At 51.6% G+C, this 19,800-nt stretch overlaps 14 non-coding genes across 14 annotated transcripts; all 14 read right to left on the bottom strand.

Annotated features, from left to right (window-relative positions):
• Positions 1–616: 616 nt before the first annotated feature.
• LOC126321847 (5S ribosomal RNA) lies at positions 617–735 on the bottom strand. The gene has a single exon (XR_007558579.1). It is a non-coding gene; the product is annotated as a 5S ribosomal RNA (ribosomal RNA).
• Positions 736–2,019: 1,284 nt separating this feature from the next.
• On the bottom strand, positions 2,020–2,138 carry LOC126321846 (5S ribosomal RNA). The gene has a single exon (XR_007558578.1). It is a non-coding gene; the product is annotated as a 5S ribosomal RNA (ribosomal RNA).
• Positions 2,139–3,420: 1,282 nt separating this feature from the next.
• Positions 3,421–3,539, bottom strand: LOC126321845 (5S ribosomal RNA). The gene has a single exon (XR_007558577.1). It is a non-coding gene; the product is annotated as a 5S ribosomal RNA (ribosomal RNA).
• Positions 3,540–4,821: 1,282 nt separating this feature from the next.
• LOC126321922 (5S ribosomal RNA) lies at positions 4,822–4,940 on the bottom strand. The gene has a single exon (XR_007558652.1). It is a non-coding gene; the product is annotated as a 5S ribosomal RNA (ribosomal RNA).
• A 1,282-nt stretch (positions 4,941–6,222) lies between these two features.
• Positions 6,223–6,341, bottom strand: LOC126321921 (5S ribosomal RNA). The gene has a single exon (XR_007558651.1). It is a non-coding gene; the product is annotated as a 5S ribosomal RNA (ribosomal RNA).
• A 1,282-nt stretch (positions 6,342–7,623) lies between these two features.
• Positions 7,624–7,742, bottom strand: LOC126321920 (5S ribosomal RNA). The gene has a single exon (XR_007558650.1). It is a non-coding gene; the product is annotated as a 5S ribosomal RNA (ribosomal RNA).
• A 1,282-nt stretch (positions 7,743–9,024) lies between these two features.
• LOC126321919 (5S ribosomal RNA) lies at positions 9,025–9,143 on the bottom strand. The gene has a single exon (XR_007558649.1). It is a non-coding gene; the product is annotated as a 5S ribosomal RNA (ribosomal RNA).
• A 1,282-nt stretch (positions 9,144–10,425) lies between these two features.
• Positions 10,426–10,544, bottom strand: LOC126321859 (5S ribosomal RNA). The gene has a single exon (XR_007558591.1). It is a non-coding gene; the product is annotated as a 5S ribosomal RNA (ribosomal RNA).
• Positions 10,545–11,826: 1,282 nt separating this feature from the next.
• On the bottom strand, positions 11,827–11,945 carry LOC126321918 (5S ribosomal RNA). Its single transcript, XR_007558648.1, has one exon. It is a non-coding gene; the product is annotated as a 5S ribosomal RNA (ribosomal RNA).
• A 1,282-nt stretch (positions 11,946–13,227) lies between these two features.
• Positions 13,228–13,346, bottom strand: LOC126321916 (5S ribosomal RNA). Its single transcript, XR_007558646.1, has one exon. It is a non-coding gene; the product is annotated as a 5S ribosomal RNA (ribosomal RNA).
• Positions 13,347–14,628: 1,282 nt separating this feature from the next.
• On the bottom strand, positions 14,629–14,747 carry LOC126321915 (5S ribosomal RNA). The gene has a single exon (XR_007558645.1). It is a non-coding gene; the product is annotated as a 5S ribosomal RNA (ribosomal RNA).
• A 1,282-nt stretch (positions 14,748–16,029) lies between these two features.
• Positions 16,030–16,148, bottom strand: LOC126321914 (5S ribosomal RNA). The gene has a single exon (XR_007558644.1). It is a non-coding gene; the product is annotated as a 5S ribosomal RNA (ribosomal RNA).
• Positions 16,149–17,430: 1,282 nt separating this feature from the next.
• Positions 17,431–17,549, bottom strand: LOC126321913 (5S ribosomal RNA). Its single transcript, XR_007558643.1, has one exon. It is a non-coding gene; the product is annotated as a 5S ribosomal RNA (ribosomal RNA).
• A 1,282-nt stretch (positions 17,550–18,831) lies between these two features.
• Positions 18,832–18,950, bottom strand: LOC126321912 (5S ribosomal RNA). Its single transcript, XR_007558642.1, has one exon. It is a non-coding gene; the product is annotated as a 5S ribosomal RNA (ribosomal RNA).
• Positions 18,951–19,800: the final 850 nt, after the last annotated feature.

Raw genomic sequence — 19,800 nt, 5'->3', positions numbered from 1 at the left:
CACTAGATCGCGTGTTGCTACAAAACAATATGCCCTGACGTATTTCACAACATTTCTGTCACTTCATACTGTTTTGTTATTTCCAGAGACTCTTTGCAAGTCTTCCTTGGCGCACTCTTTTCAAACTGAGTTCCTTAATATCGTATCTTACGATAGTTTAAAATCAGTATGGAAGCATCTTTGTCACATGAGAAAGGTAGCATGAAAAAACGGCTGGCAGGGGTAGCGACAAGAAAGCAAGAAATGAAGACAGCCAGAGTTCCCAGGCGGTCGCCGATCCGAATATAAACGTTGTTGCTTATCTTCGGTGGTCGGACGGGAACAGGTTTTTTTTAATGTAGTTAGTTTTTGGAATTTAGCGCTCCTACAAAACAGTAGGCTCTGACGCATTTCAAGAGCACATCTGTCGATTCGCAGTGTTTCGTTATTTTCAACGAGTTCCTAGCACTCTTCCTCCGCGCATTCTTGTACAAACTGAGTTCATTACTGTAATTTCGCATCTTACGTTTAATACAGTAGTTTAAAATGCTTGTGGAAGCATCTTCGTCGCACCTGAGAGTTTGTATGAAAAGAGGGCTGGCAGGTGTAGTGACATAAAATTTAAAAGAAGAGAGGGAGCCAACAGCACCCGGTGTTCCCAGGCGGTCACCCATCCAAGTACTAACCGGGCCCGATGTTGCTTAACTTCGGTGATCGGACGAGAACCGGTGTATTCAACATGGTATGGCCGTTGGCGTCCTTATACTGTAGCCGCACGGCACAAGAAGGCTTCGCCTCTCCTCCCAATACACGCAATCGCCATTTTCGGTGGCACATTTGACGCAAAGCACGTCCTTCCACCTCGAAGGCGACGCGCAGTGCGGCGCGCCGCCACGTGGGGTCAGACGCACAACACAGCTGCTCGTTGCACCGCCTGTCATTCGTTTGGTTCGTGCGGCCTCCGACACTCGCGGGAGACGCACCTTGTTATTGTTGTCCGTCGCAGGGATTGCGCGCGGCCGGGCGGCGGGTGGACTGCGCGGGGTGTGGCAGTGTCCTGCTGGACCGAGAGAAGCGTTCTCACCTGCCTGACACGCGTCGCGCTTCTAGATATTTGCGTAATTCGCACGGTGCATAATCGGCTGTCACCTTCCGTCCCGACTTGTCCCGACTTTGCTCGACTGCCGCTCGCTGCCGCTCGGGTCGCGGTCCATATGACAGCACAAGCACGAGGAACATCTGCGAGATGGGCGCGGGCCGAACCGGCGTGTCCGAGGCGACGTGTGCGGCCGTTCGGAGCTACCAGAGCAGCTCTGTGCCGCGCCGTGCCGTGGAAAGGTGCGAAAACATGCACACATGACACAGGCTTTTCGACAAAGTATCCATCTCTTGTAGCGACGAAAGGTTAAATTTTTGTTTACAAATTTGCCGTTGTGCACTGCTACAAAACAATATGCCCTGACGTATTTCACAACATTTCTGTCACTTCATACTGTTTTGTTATTTCCAGAGACTCTTTGCAAGTCTTCCTTGGCGCACTCTTTTCAAACTGAGTTCCTTAATATCGTATCTTACGATAGTTTAAAATCAGTATGGAAGCATCTTTGTCACATGAGAAAGGTAGCATGAAAAAACGGCTGGCAGGGGTAGCGACAAGAAAGCAAGAAATGAAGACAGCCAGAGTTCCCAGGCGGTCGCCGATCCGAATATAAACGTTGTTGCTTATCTTCGGTGGTCGGACGGGAACAGGTTTTTTTTAATGTAGTTAGTTTTTGGAATTTAGCGCTCCTACAAAACAGTAGGCTCTGACGCATTTCAAGAGCACATCTGTCGATTCGCAGTGTTTCGTTATTTTCAACGAGTTCCTAGCACTCTTCCTCCGCGCATTCTTGTACAAACTGAGTTCATTACTGTAATTTCGCATCTTACGTTTAATACAGTAGTTTAAAATGCTTGTGGAAGCATCTTCGTCGCACCTGAGAGTTTGTATGAAAAGAGGGCTGGCAGGTGTAGTGACATAAAATTTAAAAGAAGAGAGGGAGCCAACAGCACCCGGTGTTCCCAGGCGGTCACCCATCCAAGTACTAACCGGGCCCGATGTTGCTTAACTTCGGTGATCGGACGAGAACCGGTGTATTCAACATGGTATGGCCGTTGGCGTCCTTATACTGTAGCCGCACGGCACAAGAAGGCTTCGCCTCTCCTCCCAATACACGCAATCGCCATTTTCGGTGGCACATTTGACGCAAAGCACGTCCTTCCACCTCGAAGGCGACGCGCAGTGCGGCGCGCCGCCACGTGGGTCAGACGCACAACACAGCTGCTCGTTGCACCGCCTGTCATTCGTTTGGTTCGTGCGGCCTCCGACACTCGCGGGAGACGCACCTTGTTATTGTTGTCCGTCGCAGGGATTGCGCGCGGCCGGGCGGCGGGTGGACTGCGCGGGGTGTGGCAGTGTCCTGCTGGACCGAGAGAAGCGTTCTCACCTGCCTGACACGCGTCGCGCTTCTAGATATTTGCGTAATTCGCACGGTGCATAATCGGCTGTCACCTTCCGTCCCGACTTGTCCCGACTTTGCTCGACTGCCGCTCGCTGCCGCTCGGGTCGCGGTCCATATGACAGCACAAGCACGAGGAACATCTGCGAGATGGGCGCGGGCCGAACCGGCGTGTCCGAGGCGACGTGTGCGGCCGTTCGGAGCTACCAGAGCAGCTCTGTGCCGCGCCGTGCCGTGGAAAGGTGCGAAAACATGCACACATGACACAGGCTTTTCGACAAAGTATCCATCTCTTGTAGCGACGAAAGGTAAATTTTTGTTTACAAATTTGCCGTTGTGCACTGCTACAAAACAATATGCCCTGACGTATTTCACAACATTTCTGTCACTTCATACTGTTTTGTTATTTCCAGAGACTCTTTGCAAGTCTTCCTTGGCGCACTCTTTTCAAACTGAGTTCCTTAATATCGTATCTTACGATAGTTTAAAATCAGTATGGAAGCATCTTTGTCACATGAGAAAGGTAGCATGAAAAAACGGCTGGCAGGGGTAGCGACAAGAAAGCAAGAAATGAAGACAGCCAGAGTTCCCAGGCGGTCGCCGATCCGAATATAAACGTTGTTGCTTATCTTCGGTGGTCGGACGGGAACAGGTTTTTTTTAATGTAGTTAGTTTTTGGAATTTAGCGCTCCTACAAAACAGTAGGCTCTGACGCATTTCAAGAGCACATCTGTCGATTCGCAGTGTTTCGTTATTTTCAACGAGTTCCTAGCACTCTTCCTCCGCGCATTCTTGTACAAACTGAGTTCATTACTGTAATTTCGCATCTTACGTTTAATACAGTAGTTTAAAATGCTTGTGGAAGCATCTTCGTCGCACCTGAGAGTTTGTATGAAAAGAGGGCTGGCAGGTGTAGTGACATAAAATTTAAAAGAAGAGAGGGAGCCAACAGCACCCGGTGTTCCCAGGCGGTCACCCATCCAAGTACTAACCGGGCCCGATGTTGCTTAACTTCGGTGATCGGACGAGAACCGGTGTATTCAACATGGTATGGCCGTTGGCGTCCTTATACTGTAGCCGCACGGCACAAGAAGGCTTCGCGTCTCCTCCCAATACACGCAATCGCCATTTTCGGTGGCACATTTGACGCAAAGCACGTCCTTCCACCTCGAAGGCGACGCGCAGTGCGGCGCGCCGCCACGTGGGTCAGACGCACAACACAGCTGCTCGTTGCACCGCCTGTCATTCGTTTGGTTCGTGCGGCCTCCGACACTCGCGGGAGACGCACCTTGTTATTGTTGTCCGTCGCAGGGATTGCGCGCGGCCGGGCGGCGGGTGGACTGCGCGGGGTGTGGCAGTGTCCTGCTGGACCGAGAGAAGCGTTCTCACCTGCCTGACACGCGTCGCGCTTCTAGATATTTGCGTAATTCGCACGGTGCATAATCGGCTGTCACCTTCCGTCCCGACTTGTCCCGACTTTGCTCGACTGCCGCTCGCTGCCGCTCGGGTCGCGGTCCATATGACAGCACAAGCACGAGGAACATCTGCGAGATGGGCGCGGGCCGAACCGGCGTGTCCGAGGCGACGTGTGCGGCCGTTCGGAGCTACCAGAGCAGCTCTGTGCCGCGCCGTGCCGTGGAAAGGTGCGAAAACATGCACACATGACACAGGCTTTTCGACAAAGTATCCATCTCTTGTAGCGACGAAAGGTAAATTTTTGTTTACAAATTTGCCGTTGTGCACTGCTACAAAACAATATGCCCTGACGTATTTCACAACATTTCTGTCACTTCATACTGTTTTGTTATTTCCAGAGACTCTTTGCAAGTCTTCCTTGGCGCACTCTTTTCAAACTGAGTTCCTTAATATCGTATCTTACGATAGTTTAAAATCAGTATGGAAGCATCTTTGTCACATGAGAAAGGTAGCATGAAAAAACGGCTGGCAGGGGTAGCGACAAGAAAGCAAGAAATGAAGACAGCCAGAGTTCCCAGGCGGTCGCCGATCCGAATATAAACGTTGTTGCTTATCTTCGGTGGTCGGACGGGAACAGGTTTTTTTTAATGTAGTTAGTTTTTGGAATTTAGCGCTCCTACAAAACAGTAGGCTCTGACGCATTTCAAGAGCACATCTGTCGATTCGCAGTGTTTCGTTATTTTCAACGAGTTCCTAGCACTCTTCCTCCGCGCATTCTTGTACAAACTGAGTTCATTACTGTAATTTCGCATCTTACGTTTAATACAGTAGTTTAAAATGCTTGTGGAAGCATCTTCGTCGCACCTGAGAGTTTGTATGAAAAGAGGGCTGGCAGGTGTAGTGACATAAAATTTAAAAGAAGAGAGGGAGCCAACAGCACCCGGTGTTCCCAGGCGGTCACCCATCCAAGTACTAACCGGGCCCGATGTTGCTTAACTTCGGTGATCGGACGAGAACCGGTGTATTCAACATGGTATGGCCGTTGGCGTCCTTATACTGTAGCCGCACGGCACAAGAAGGCTTCGCCTCTCCTCCCAATACACGCAATCGCCATTTTCGGTGGCACATTTGACGCAAAGCACGTCCTTCCACCTCGAAGGCGACGCGCAGTGCGGCGCGCCGCCACGTGGGTCAGACGCACAACACAGCTGCTCGTTGCACCGCCTGTCATTCGTTTGGTTCGTGCGGCCTCCGACACTCGCGGGAGACGCACCTTGTTATTGTTGTCCGTCGCAGGGATTGCGCGCGGCCGGGCGGCGGGTGGACTGCGCGGGGTGTGGCAGTGTCCTGCTGGACCGAGAGAAGCGTTCTCACCTGCCTGACACGCGTCGCGCTTCTAGATATTTGCGTAATTCGCACGGTGCATAATCGGCTGTCACCTTCCGTCCCGACTTGTCCCGACTTTGCTCGACTGCCGCTCGCTGCCGCTCGGGTCGCGGTCCATATGACAGCACAAGCACGAGGAACATCTGCGAGATGGGCGCGGGCCGAACCGGCGTGTCCGAGGCGACGTGTGCGGCCGTTCGGAGCTACCAGAGCAGCTCTGTGCCGCGCCGTGCCGTGGAAAGGTGCGAAAACATGCACACATGACACAGGCTTTTCGACAAAGTATCCATCTCTTGTAGCGACGAAAGGTAAATTTTTGTTTACAAATTTGCCGTTGTGCACTGCTACAAAACAATATGCCCTGACGTATTTCACAACATTTCTGTCACTTCATACTGTTTTGTTATTTCCAGAGACTCTTTGCAAGTCTTCCTTGGCGCACTCTTTTCAAACTGAGTTCCTTAATATCGTATCTTACGATAGTTTAAAATCAGTATGGAAGCATCTTTGTCACATGAGAAAGGTAGCATGAAAAAACGGCTGGCAGGGGTAGCGACAAGAAAGCAAGAAATGAAGACAGCCAGAGTTCCCAGGCGGTCGCCGATCCGAATATAAACGTTGTTGCTTATCTTCGGTGGTCGGACGGGAACAGGTTTTTTTTAATGTAGTTAGTTTTTGGAATTTAGCGCTCCTACAAAACAGTAGGCTCTGACGCATTTCAAGAGCACATCTGTCGATTCGCAGTGTTTCGTTATTTTCAACGAGTTCCTAGCACTCTTCCTCCGCGCATTCTTGTACAAACTGAGTTCATTACTGTAATTTCGCATCTTACGTTTAATACAGTAGTTTAAAATGCTTGTGGAAGCATCTTCGTCGCACCTGAGAGTTTGTATGAAAAGAGGGCTGGCAGGTGTAGTGACATAAAATTTAAAAGAAGAGAGGGAGCCAACAGCACCCGGTGTTCCCAGGCGGTCACCCATCCAAGTACTAACCGGGCCCGATGTTGCTTAACTTCGGTGATCGGACGAGAACCGGTGTATTCAACATGGTATGGCCGTTGGCGTCCTTATACTGTAGCCGCACGGCACAAGAAGGCTTCGCGTCTCCTCCCAATACACGCAATCGCCATTTTCGGTGGCACATTTGACGCAAAGCACGTCCTTCCACCTCGAAGGCGACGCGCAGTGCGGCGCGCCGCCACGTGGGTCAGACGCACAACACAGCTGCTCGTTGCACCGCCTGTCATTCGTTTGGTTCGTGCGGCCTCCGACACTCGCGGGAGACGCACCTTGTTATTGTTGTCCGTCGCAGGGATTGCGCGCGGCCGGGCGGCGGGTGGACTGCGCGGGGTGTGGCAGTGTCCTGCTGGACCGAGAGAAGCGTTCTCACCTGCCTGACACGCGTCGCGCTTCTAGATATTTGCGTAATTCGCACGGTGCATAATCGGCTGTCACCTTCCGTCCCGACTTGTCCCGACTTTGCTCGACTGCCGCTCGCTGCCGCTCGGGTCGCGGTCCATATGACAGCACAAGCACGAGGAACATCTGCGAGATGGGCGCGGGCCGAACCGGCGTGTCCGAGGCGACGTGTGCGGCCGTTCGGAGCTACCAGAGCAGCTCTGTGCCGCGCCGTGCCGTGGAAAGGTGCGAAAACATGCACACATGACACAGGCTTTTCGACAAAGTATCCATCTCTTGTAGCGACGAAAGGTAAATTTTTGTTTACAAATTTGCCGTTGTGCACTGCTACAAAACAATATGCCCTGACGTATTTCACAACATTTCTGTCACTTCATACTGTTTTGTTATTTCCAGAGACTCTTTGCAAGTCTTCCTTGGCGCACTCTTTTCAAACTGAGTTCCTTAATATCGTATCTTACGATAGTTTAAAATCAGTATGGAAGCATCTTTGTCACATGAGAAAGGTAGCATGAAAAAACGGCTGGCAGGGGTAGCGACAAGAAAGCAAGAAATGAAGACAGCCAGAGTTCCCAGGCGGTCGCCGATCCGAATATAAACGTTGTTGCTTATCTTCGGTGGTCGGACGGGAACAGGTTTTTTTTAATGTAGTTAGTTTTTGGAATTTAGCGCTCCTACAAAACAGTAGGCTCTGACGCATTTCAAGAGCACATCTGTCGATTCGCAGTGTTTCGTTATTTTCAACGAGTTCCTAGCACTCTTCCTCCGCGCATTCTTGTACAAACTGAGTTCATTACTGTAATTTCGCATCTTACGTTTAATACAGTAGTTTAAAATGCTTGTGGAAGCATCTTCGTCGCACCTGAGAGTTTGTATGAAAAGAGGGCTGGCAGGTGTAGTGACATAAAATTTAAAAGAAGAGAGGGAGCCAACAGCACCCGGTGTTCCCAGGCGGTCACCCATCCAAGTACTAACCGGGCCCGATGTTGCTTAACTTCGGTGATCGGACGAGAACCGGTGTATTCAACATGGTATGGCCGTTGGCGTCCTTATACTGTAGCCGCACGGCACAAGAAGGCTTCGCCTCTCCTCCCAATACACGCAATCGCCATTTTCGGTGGCACATTTGACGCAAAGCACGTCCTTCCACCTCGAAGGCGACGCGCAGTGCGGCGCGCCGCCACGTGGGTCAGACGCACAACACAGCTGCTCGTTGCACCGCCTGTCATTCGTTTGGTTCGTGCGGCCTCCGACACTCGCGGGAGACGCACCTTGTTATTGTTGTCCGTCGCAGGGATTGCGCGCGGCCGGGCGGCGGGTGGACTGCGCGGGGTGTGGCAGTGTCCTGCTGGACCGAGAGAAGCGTTCTCACCTGCCTGACACGCGTCGCGCTTCTAGATATTTGCGTAATTCGCACGGTGCATAATCGGCTGTCACCTTCCGTCCCGACTTGTCCCGACTTTGCTCGACTGCCGCTCGCTGCCGCTCGGGTCGCGGTCCATATGACAGCACAAGCACGAGGAACATCTGCGAGATGGGCGCGGGCCGAACCGGCGTGTCCGAGGCGACGTGTGCGGCCGTTCGGAGCTACCAGAGCAGCTCTGTGCCGCGCCGTGCCGTGGAAAGGTGCGAAAACATGCACACATGACACAGGCTTTTCGACAAAGTATCCATCTCTTGTAGCGACGAAAGGTAAATTTTTGTTTACAAATTTGCCGTTGTGCACTGCTACAAAACAATATGCCCTGACGTATTTCACAACATTTCTGTCACTTCATACTGTTTTGTTATTTCCAGAGACTCTTTGCAAGTCTTCCTTGGCGCACTCTTTTCAAATTGAGTTCCTTAATATCGTATCTTACGATAGTTTAAAATCAGTATGGAAGCATCTTTGTCACATGAGAAAGGTAGCATGAAAAAACGGCTGGCAGGGGTAGCGACAAGAAAGCAAGAAATGAAGACAGCCAGAGTTCCCAGGCGGTCGCCGATCCGAATATAAACGTTGTTGCTTATCTTCGGTGGTCGGACGGGAACAGGTTTTTTTTAATGTAGTTAGTTTTTGGAATTTAGCGCTCCTACAAAACAGTAGGCTCTGACGCATTTCAAGAGCACATCTGTCGATTCGCAGTGTTTCGTTATTTTCAACGAGTTCCTAGCACTCTTCCTCCGCGCATTCTTGTACAAACTGAGTTCATTACTGTAATTTCGCATCTTACGTTTAATACAGTAGTTTAAAATGCTTGTGGAAGCATCTTCGTCGCACCTGAGAGTTTGTATGAAAAGAGGGCTGGCAGGTGTAGTGACATAAAATTTAAAAGAAGAGAGGGAGCCAACAGCACCCGGTGTTCCCAGGCGGTCACCCATCCAAGTACTAACCGGGCCCGATGTTGCTTAACTTCGGTGATCGGACGAGAACCGGTGTATTCAACATGGTATGGCCGTTGGCGTCCTTATACTGTAGCCGCACGGCACAAGAAGGCTTCGCCTCTCCTCCCAATACACGCAATCGCCATTTTCGGTGGCACATTTGACGCAAAGCACGTCCTTCCACCTCGAAGGCGACGCGCAGTGCGGCGCGCCGCCACGTGGGTCAGACGCACAACACAGCTGCTCGTTGCACCGCCTGTCATTCGTTTGGTTCGTGCGGCCTCCGACACTCGCGGGAGACGCACCTTGTTATTGTTGTCCGTCGCAGGGATTGCGCGCGGCCGGGCGGCGGGTGGACTGCGCGGGGTGTGGCAGTGTCCTGCTGGACCGAGAGAAGCGTTCTCACCTGCCTGACACGCGTCGCGCTTCTAGATATTTGCGTAATTCGCACGGTGCATAATCGGCTGTCACCTTCCGTCCCGACTTGTCCCGACTTTGCTCGACTGCCGCTCGCTGCCGCTCGGGTCGCGGTCCATATGACAGCACAAGCACGAGGAACATCTGCGAGATGGGCGCGGGCCGAACCGGCGTGTCCGAGGCGACGTGTGCGGCCGTTCGGAGCTACCAGAGCAGCTCTGTGCCGCGCCGTGCCGTGGAAAGGTGCGAAAACATGCACACATGACACAGGCTTTTCGACAAAGTATCCATCTCTTGTAGCGACGAAAGGTAAATTTTTGTTTACAAATTTGCCGTTGTGCACTGCTACAAAACAATATGCCCTGACGTATTTCACAACATTTCTGTCACTTCATACTGTTTTGTTATTTCCAGAGACTCTTTGCAAGTCTTCCTTGGCGCACTCTTTTCAAATTGAGTTCCTTAATATCGTATCTTACGATAGTTTAAAATCAGTATGGAAGCATCTTTGTCACATGAGAAAGGTAGCATGAAAAAACGGCTGGCAGGGGTAGCGACAAGAAAGCAAGAAATGAAGACAGCCAGAGTTCCCAGGCGGTCGCCGATCCGAATATAAACGTTGTTGCTTATCTTCGGTGGTCGGACGGGAACAGGTTTTTTTTAATGTAGTTAGTTTTTGGAATTTAGCGCTCCTACAAAACAGTAGGCTCTGACGCATTTCAAGAGCACATCTGTCGATTCGCAGTGTTTCGTTATTTTCAACGAGTTCCTAGCACTCTTCCTCCGCGCATTCTTGTACAAACTGAGTTCATTACTGTAATTTCGCATCTTACGTTTAATACAGTAGTTTAAAATGCTTGTGGAAGCATCTTCGTCGCACCTGAGAGTTTGTATGAAAAGAGGGCTGGCAGGTGTAGTGACATAAAATTTAAAAGAAGAGAGGGAGCCAACAGCACCCAGTGTTCCCAGGCGGTCACCCATCCAAGTACTAACCGGGCCCGATGTTGCTTAACTTCGGTGATCGGACGAGAACCGGTGTATTCAACATGGTATGGCCGTTGGCGTCCTTATACTGTAGCCGCACGGCACAAGAAGGCTTCGCCTCTCCTCCCAATACACGCAATCGCCATTTTCGGTGGCACATTTGACGCAAAGCACGTCCTTCCACCTCGAAGGCGACGCGCAGTGCGGCGCGCCGCCACGTGGGTCAGACGCACAACACAGCTGCTCGTTGCACCGCCTGTCATTCGTTTGGTTCGTGCGGCCTCCGACACTCGCGGGAGACGCACCTTGTTATTGTTGTCCGTCGCAGGGATTGCGCGCGGCCGGGCGGCGGGTGGACTGCGCGGGGTGTGGCAGTGTCCTGCTGGACCGAGAGAAGCGTTCTCACCTGCCTGACACGCGTCGCGCTTCTAGATATTTGCGTAATTCGCACGGTGCATAATCGGCTGTCACCTTCCGTCCCGACTTGTCCCGACTTTGCTCGACTGCCGCTCGCTGCCGCTCGGGTCGCGGTCCATATGACAGCACAAGCACGAGGAACATCTGCGAGATGGGCGCGGGCCGAACCGGCGTGTCCGAGGCGACGTGTGCGGCCGTTCGGAGCTACCAGAGCAGCTCTGTGCCGCGCCGTGCCGTGGAAAGGTGCGAAAACATGCACACATGACACAGGCTTTTCGACAAAGTATACATCTCTTGTAGCGACGAAAGGTAAATTTTTGTTTACAAATTTGCCGTTGTGCACTGCTACAAAACAATATGCCCTGACGTATTTCACAACATTTCTGTCACTTCATACTGTTTTGTTATTTCCAGAGACTCTTTGCAAGTCTTCCTTGGCGCACTCTTTTCAAACTGAGTTCCTTAATATCGTATCTTACGATAGTTTAAAATCAGTATGGAAGCATCTTTGTCACATGAGAAAGGTAGCATGAAAAAACGGCTGGCAGGGGTAGCGACAAGAAAGCAAGAAATGAAGACAGCCAGAGTTCCCAGGCGGTCGCCGATCCGAATATAAACGTTGTTGCTTATCTTCGGTGGTCGGACGGGAACAGGTTTTTTTTAATGTAGTTAGTTTTTGGAATTTAGCGCTCCTACAAAACAGTAGGCTCTGACGCATTTCAAGAGCACATCTGTCGATTCGCAGTGTTTCGTTATTTTCAACGAGTTCCTAGCACTCTTCCTCCGCGCATTCTTGTACAAACTGAGTTCATTACTGTAATTTCGCATCTTACGTTTAATACAGTAGTTTAAAATGCTTGTGGAAGCATCTTCGTCGCACCTGAGAGTTTGTATGAAAAGAGGGCTGGCAGGTGTAGTGACATAAAATTTAAAAGAAGAGAGGGAGCCAACAGCACCCGGTGTTCCCAGGCGGTCACCCATCCAAGTACTAACCGGGCCCGATGTTGCTTAACTTCGGTGATCGGACGAGAACCGGTGTATTCAACATGGTATGGCCGTTGGCGTCCTTATACTGTAGCCGCACGGCACAAGAAGGCTTCGCCTCTCCTCCCAATACACGCAATCGCCATTTTCGGTGGCACATTTGACGCAAAGCACGTCCTTCCACCTCGAAGGCGACGCGCAGTGCGGCGCGCCGCCACGTGGGTCAGACGCACAACACAGCTGCTCGTTGCACCGCCTGTCATTCGTTTGGTTCGTGCGGCCTCCGACACTCGCGGGAGACGCACCTTGTTATTGTTGTCCGTCGCAGGGATTGCGCGCGGCCGGGCGGCGGGTGGACTGCGCGGGGTGTGGCAGTGTCCTGCTGGACCGAGAGAAGCGTTCTCACCTGCCTGACACGCGTCGCGCTTCTAGATATTTGCGTAATTCGCACGGTGCATAATCGGCTGTCACCTTCCGTCCCGACTTGTCCCGACTTTGCTCGACTGCCGCTCGCTGCCGCTCGGGTCGCGGTCCATATGACAGCACAAGCACGAGGAACATCTGCGAGATGGGCGCGGGCCGAACCGGCGTGTCCGAGGCGACGTGTGCGGCCGTTCGGAGCTACCAGAGCAGCTCTGTGCCGCGCCGTGCCGTGGAAAGGTGCGAAAACATGCACACATGACACAGGCTTTTCGACAAAGTATCCATCTCTTGTAGCGACGAAAGGTAAATTTTTGTTTACAAATTTGCCGTTGTGCACTGCTACAAAACAATATGCCCTGACGTATTTCACAACATTTCTGTCACTTCATACTGTTTTGTTATTTCCAGAGACTCTTTGCAAGTCTTCCTTGGCGCACTCTTTTCAAACTGAGTTCCTTAATATCGTATCTTACGATAGTTTAAAATCAGTATGGAAGCATCTTTGTCACATGAGAAAGGTAGCATGAAAAAACGGCTGGCAGGGGTAGCGACAAGAAAGCAAGAAATGAAGACAGCCAGAGTTCCCAGGCGGTCGCCGATCCGAATATAAACGTTGTTGCTTATCTTCGGTGGTCGGACGGGAACAGGTTTTTTTTAATGTAGTTAGTTTTTGGAATTTAGCGCTCCTACAAAACAGTAGGCTCTGACGCATTTCAAGAGCACATCTGTCGATTCGCAGTGTTTCGTTATTTTCAACGAGTTCCTAGCACTCTTCCTCCGCGCATTCTTGTACAAACTGAGTTCATTACTGTAATTTCGCATCTTACGTTTAATACAGTAGTTTAAAATGCTTGTGGAAGCATCTTCGTCGCACCTGAGAGTTTGTATGAAAAGAGGGCTGGCAGGTGTAGTGACATAAAATTTAAAAGAAGAGAGGGAGCCAACAGCACCCGGTGTTCCCAGGCGGTCACCCATCCAAGTACTAACCGGGCCCGATGTTGCTTAACTTCGGTGATCGGACGAGAACCGGTGTATTCAACATGGTATGGCCGTTGGCGTCCTTATACTGTAGCCGCACGGCACAAGAAGGCTTCGCCTCTCCTCCCAATACACGCAATCGCCATTTTCGGTGGCACATTTGACGCAAAGCACGTCCTTCCACCTCGAAGGCGACGCGCAGTGCGGCGCGCCGCCACGTGGGTCAGACGCACAACACAGCTGCTCGTTGCACCGCCTGTCATTCGTTTGGTTCGTGCGGCCTCCGACACTCGCGGGAGACGCACCTTGTTATTGTTGTCCGTCGCAGGGATTGCGCGCGGCCGGGCGGCGGGTGGACTGCGCGGGGTGTGGCAGTGTCCTGCTGGACCGAGAGAAGCGTTCTCACCTGCCTGACACGCGTCGCGCTTCTAGATATTTGCGTAATTCGCACGGTGCATAATCGGCTGTCACCTTCCGTCCCGACTTGTCCCGACTTTGCTCGACTGCCGCTCGCTGCCGCTCGGGTCGCGGTCCATATGACAGCACAAGCACGAGGAACATCTGCGAGATGGGCGCGGGCCGAACCGGCGTGTCCGAGGCGACGTGTGCGGCCGTTCGGAGCTACCAGAGCAGCTCTGTGCCGCGCCGTGCCGTGGAAAGGTGCGAAAACATGCACACATGACACAGGCTTTTCGACAAAGTATCCATCTCTTGTAGCGACGAAAGGTAAATTTTTGTTTACAAATTTGCCGTTGTGCACTGCTACAAAACAATATGCCCTGACGTATTTCACAACATTTCTGTCACTTCATACTGTTTTGTTATTTCCAGAGACTCTTTGCAAGTCTTCCTTGGCGCACTCTTTTCAAACTGAGTTCCTTAATATCGTATCTTACGATAGTTTAAAATCAGTATGGAAGCATCTTTGTCACATGAGAAAGGTAGCATGAAAAAACGGCTGGCAGGGGTAGCGACAAGAAAGCAAGAAATGAAGACAGCCAGAGTTCCCAGGCGGTCGCCGATCCGAATATAAACGTTGTTGCTTATCTTCGGTGGTCGGACGGGAACAGGTTTTTTTTAATGTAGTTAGTTTTTGGAATTTAGCGCTCCTACAAAACAGTAGGCTCTGACGCATTTCAAGAGCACATCTGTCGATTCGCAGTGTTTCGTTATTTTCAACGAGTTCCTAGCACTCTTCCTCCGCGCATTCTTGTACAAACTGAGTTCATTACTGTAATTTCGCATCTTACGTTTAATACAGTAGTTTAAAATGCTTGTGGAAGCATCTTCGTCGCACCTGAGAGTTTGTATGAAAAGAGGGCTGGCAGGTGTAGTGACATAAAATTTAAAAGAAGAGAGGGAGCCAACAGCACCCGGTGTTCCCAGGCGGTCACCCATCCAAGTACTAACCGGGCCCGATGTTGCTTAACTTCGGTGATCGGACGAGAACCGGTGTATTCAACATGGTATGGCCGTTGGCGTCCTTATACTGTAGCCGCACGGCACAAGAAGGCTTCGCCTCTCCTCCCAATACACGCAATCGCCATTTTCGGTGGCACATTTGACGCAAAGCACGTCCTTCCACCTCGAAGGCGACGCGCAGTGCGGCGCGCCGCCACGTGGGTCAGACGCACAACACAGCTGCTCGTTGCACCGCCTGTCATTCGTTTGGTTCGTGCGGCCTCCGACACTCGCGGGAGACGCACCTTGTTATTGTTGTCCGTCGCAGGGATTGCGCGCGGCCGGGCGGCGGGTGGACTGCGCGGGGTGTGGCAGTGTCCTGCTGGACCGAGAGAAGCGTTCTCACCTGCCTGACACGCGTCGCGCTTCTAGATATTTGCGTAATTCGCACGGTGCATAATCGGCTGTCACCTTCCGTCCCGACTTGTCCCGACTTTGCTCGACTGCCGCTCGCTGCCGCTCGGGTCGCGGTCCATATGACAGCACAAGCACGAGGAACATCTGCGAGATGGGCGCGGGCCGAACCGGCGTGTCCGAGGCGACGTGTGCGGCCGTTCGGAGCTACCAGAGCAGCTCTGTGCCGCGCCGTGCCGTGGAAAGGTGCGAAAACATGCACACATGACACAGGCTTTTCGACAAAGTATCCATCTCTTGTAGCGACGAAAGGTAAATTTTTGTTTACAAATTTGCCGTTGTGCACTGCTACAAAACAATATGCCCTGACGTATTTCACAACATTTCTGTCACTTCATACTGTTTTGTTATTTCCAGAGACTCTTTGCAAGTCTTCCTTGGCGCACTCTTTTCAAACTGAGTTCCTTAATATCGTATCTTACGATAGTTTAAAATCAGTATGGAAGCATCTTTGTCACATGAGAAAGGTAGCATGAAAAAACGGCTGGCAGGGGTAGCGACAAGAAAGCAAGAAATGAAGACAGCCAGAGTTCCCAGGCGGTCGCCGATCCGAATATAAACGTTGTTGCTTATCTTCGGTGGTCGGACGGGAACAGGTTTTTTTTAATGTAGTTAGTTTTTGGAATTTAGCGCTCCTACAAAACAGTAGGCTCTGACGCATTTCAAGAGCACATCTGTCGATTCGCAGTGTTTCGTTATTTTCAACGAGTTCCTAGCACTCTTCCTCCGCGCATTCTTGTACAAACTGAGTTCATTACTGTAATTTCGCATCTTACGTTTAATACAGTAGTTTAAAATGCTTGTGGAAGCATCTTCGTCGCACCTGAGAGTTTGTATGAAAAGAGGGCTGGCAGGTGTAGTGACATAAAATTTAAAAGAAGAGAGGGAGCCAACAGCACCCGGTGTTCCCAGGCGGTCACCCATCCAAGTACTAACCGGGCCCGATGTTGCTTAACTTCGGTGATCGGACGAGAACCGGTGTATTCAACATGGTATGGCCGTTGGCGTCCTTATACTGTAGCCGCACGGCACAAGAAGGCTTCGCCTCTCCTCCCAATACACGCAATCGCCATTTTCGGTGGCACATTTGACGCAAAGCACGTCCTTCCACCTCGAAGGCGACGCGCAGTGCGGCGCGCCGCCACGTGGGTCAGACGCACAACACAGCTGCTCGTTGCACCGCCTGTCATTCGTTTGGTTCGTGCGGCCTCCGACACTCGCGGGAGACGCACCTTGTTATTGTTGTCCGTCGCAGGGATTGCGCGCGGCCGGGCGGCGGGTGGACTGCGCGGGGTGTGGCAGTGTCCTGCTGGACCGAGAGAAGCGTTCTCACCTGCCTGACACGCGTCGCGCTTCTAGATATTTGCGTAATTCGCACGGTGCATAATCGGCTGTCACCTTCCGTCCCGACTTGTCCCGACTTTGCTCGACTGCCGCTCGCTGCCGCTCGGGTCGCGGTCCATATGACAGCACAAGCACGAGGAACATCTGCGAGATGGGCGCGGGCCGAACCGGCGTGTCCGAGGCGACGTGTGCGGCCGTTCGGAGCTACCAGAGCAGCTCTGTGCCGCGCCGTGCCGTGGAAAGGTGCGAAAACATGCACACATGACACAGGCTTTTCGACAAAGTATCCATCTCTTGTAGCGACGAAAGGTAAATTTTTGTTTACAAATTTGCCGTTGTGCACTGCTACAAAACAATATGCCCTGACGTATTTCACAACATTTCTGTCACTTCATACTGTTTTGTTATTTCCAGAGACTCTTTGCAAGTCTTCCTTGGCGCACTCTTTTCAAATTGAGTTCCTTAATATCGTATCTTACGATAGTTTAAAATCAGTATGGAAGCATCTTTGTCACATGAGAAAGGTAGCATGAAAAAACGGCTGGCAGGGGTAGCGACAAGAAAGCAAGAAATGAAGACAGCCAGAGTTCCCAGGCGGTCGCCGATCCGAATATAAACGTTGTTGCTTATCTTCGGTGGTCGGACGGGAACAGGTTTTTTTTAATGTAGTTAGTTTTTGGAATTTAGCGCTCCTACAAAACAGTAGGCTCTGACGCATTTCAAGAGCACATCTGTCGATTCGCAGTGTTTCGTTATTTTCAACGAGTTCCTAGCACTCTTCCTCCGCGCATTCTTGTACAAACTGAGTTCATTACTGTAATTTCGCATCTTACGTTTAATACAGTAGTTTAAAATGCTTGTGGAAGCATCTTCGTCGCACCTGAGAGTTTGTATGAAAAGAGGGCTGGCAGGTGTAGTGACATAAAATTTAAAAGAAGAGAGGGAGCCAACAGCACCCGGTGTTCCCAGGCGGTCACCCATCCAAGTACTAACCGGGCCCGATGTTGCTTAACTTCGGTGATCGGACGAGAACCGGTGTATTCAACATGGTATGGCCGTTGGCGTCCTTATACTGTAGCCGCACGGCACAAGAAGGCTTCGCCTCTCCTCCCAATACACGCAATCGCCATTTTCGGTGGCACATTTGACGCAAAGCACGTCCTTCCACCTCGAAGGCGACGCGCAGTGCGGCGCGCCGCCACGTGGGTCAGACGCACAACACAGCTGCTCGTTGCACCGCCTGTCATTCGTTTGGTTCGTGCGGCCTCCGACACTCGCGGGAGACGCACCTTGTTATTGTTGTCCGTCGCAGGGATTGCGCGCGGCCGGGCGGCGGGTGGACTGCGCGGGGTGTGGCAGTGTCCTGCTGGACCGAGAGAAGCGTTCTCACCTGCCTGACACGCGTCGCGCTTCTAGATATTTGCGTAATTCGCACGGTGCATAATCGGCTGTCACCTTCCGTCCCGACTTGTCCCGACTTTGCTCGACTGCCGCTCGCTGCCGCTCGGGTCGCGGTCCATATGACAGCACAAGCACGAGGAACATCTGCGAGATGGGCGCGGGCCGAACCGGCGTGTCCGAGGCGACGTGTGCGGCCGTTCGGAGCTACCAGAGCAGCTCTGTGCCGCGCCGTGCCGTGGAAAGGTGCGAAAACATGCACACATGACACAGGCTTTTCGACAAAGTATCCATCTCTTGTAGCGACGAAAGGTAAATTTTTGTTTACAAATTTGCCGTTGTGCACTGCTACAAAACAATATGCCCTGACGTATTTCACAACATTTCTGTCACTTCATACTGTTTTGTTATTTCCAGAGACTCTTTGCAAGTCTTCCTTGGCGCACTCTTTTCAAATTGAGTTCCTTAATATCGTATCTTACGATAGTTTAAAATCAGTATGGAAGCATCTTTGTCACATGAGAAAGGTAGCATGAAAAAACGGCTGGCAGGGGTAGCGACAAGAAAGCAAGAAATGAAGACAGCCAGAGTTCCCAGGCGGTCGCCGATCCGAATATAAACGTTGTTGCTTATCTTCGGTGGTCGGACGGGAACAGGTTTTTTTTAATGTAGTTAGTTTTTGGAATTTAGCGCTCCTACAAAACAGTAGGCTCTGACGCATTTCAAGAGCACATCTGTCGATTCGCAGTGTTTCGTTATTTTCAACGAGTTCCTAGCACTCTTCCTCCGCGCATTCTTGTACAAACTGAGTTCATTACTGTAATTTCGCATCTTACGTTTAATACAGTAGTTTAAAATGCTTGTGGAAGCATCTTCGTCGCACCTGAGAGTTTGTATGAAAAGAGGGCTGGCAGGTGTAGTGACATAAAATTTAAAAGAAGAGAGGGAGCCAACAGCACCCGGTGTTCCCAGGCGGTCACCCATCCAAGTACTAACCGGGCCCGATGTTGCTTAACTTCGGTGATCGGACGAGAACCGGTGTATTCAACATGGTATGGCCGTTGGCGTCCTTATACTGTAGCCGCACGGCACAAGAAGGCTTCGCCTCTCCTCCCAATACACGCAATCGCCATTTTCGGTGGCACATTTGACGCAAAGCACGTCCTTCCACCTCGAAGGCGACGCGCAGTGCGGCGCGCCGCCACGTGGGTCAGACGCACAACACAGCTGCTCGTTGCACCGCCTGTCATTCGTTTGGTTCGTGCGGCCTCCGACACTCGCGGGAGACGCACCTTGTTATTGTTGTCCGTCGCAGGGATTGCGCGCGGCCGGGCGGCGGGTGGACTGCGCGGGGTGTGGCAGTGTCCTGCTGGACCGAGAGAAGCGTTCTCACCTGCCTGACACGCGTCGCGCTTCTAGATATTTGCGTAATTCGCACGGTGCATAATCGGCTGTCACCTTCCGTCCCGACTTGTCCCGACTTTGCTCGACTGCCGCTCGCTGCCGCTCGGGTCGCGGTCCATATGACAGCACAAGCACGAGGAACATCTGCGAGATGGGCGCGGGCCGAACCGGCGTGTCCGAGGCGACGTGTGCGGCCGTTCGGAGCTACCAGAGCAGCTCTGTGCCGCGCCGTGCCGTGGAAAGGTGCGAAAACATGCACACATGACACAGGCTTTTCGACAAAGTATCCATCTCTTGTAGCGACGAAAGGTAAATTTTTGTTTACAAATTTGCCGTTGTGCACTGCTACAAAACAATATGCCCTGACGTATTTCACAACATTTCTGTCACTTCATACTGTTTTGTTATTTCCAGAGACTCTTTGCAAGTCTTCCTTGGCGCACTCTTTTCAAACTGAGTTCCTTAATATCGTATCTTACGATAGTTTAAAATCAGTATGGAAGCATCTTTGT

Source organism: Schistocerca gregaria, unplaced genomic scaffold, assembly GCF_023897955.1.
Source record: "Schistocerca gregaria isolate iqSchGreg1 unplaced genomic scaffold, iqSchGreg1.2 ptg000774l, whole genome shotgun sequence".
Taxonomy (NCBI): domain Eukaryota; kingdom Metazoa; phylum Arthropoda; class Insecta; order Orthoptera; family Acrididae; genus Schistocerca; species Schistocerca gregaria.
This window is presented reverse-complemented; position numbering and strand designations above follow the sequence as displayed.